The following is a 305-nucleotide window of genomic DNA, read 5'->3' on the forward strand; positions in this document are numbered from 1 at the left end:
CATCATACTTAACTAGGAGAATCAATAACACTATCTGGATTCTGAGTTCCTAAAGAAGCCAATCATTCTGAATTTCAAAGGATAGAGTGAGATGCCAAAACTATTCAGAGGCAAAAAGCTAAAAGCCCCGCTCATCTAATTAAGACTGATCTTCATGGATGTTTTTGGAATTCATTGCATATTCTTTTCTTTTTATCTTATTTGATTTTCAGTTGCTTGAGGACAAGCAACAATTTAAGTTTGGCATTGTGATGAGCGGATAATTTGTACGCTTTTTGGCATTGTTTTTAGTATGTTTTTAGTAT

Source organism: Arachis duranensis, chromosome 9 (assembly GCF_000817695.3).
Source record: "Arachis duranensis cultivar V14167 chromosome 9, aradu.V14167.gnm2.J7QH, whole genome shotgun sequence".
Lineage (NCBI taxonomy): Eukaryota > Viridiplantae > Streptophyta > Magnoliopsida > Fabales > Fabaceae > Arachis > Arachis duranensis.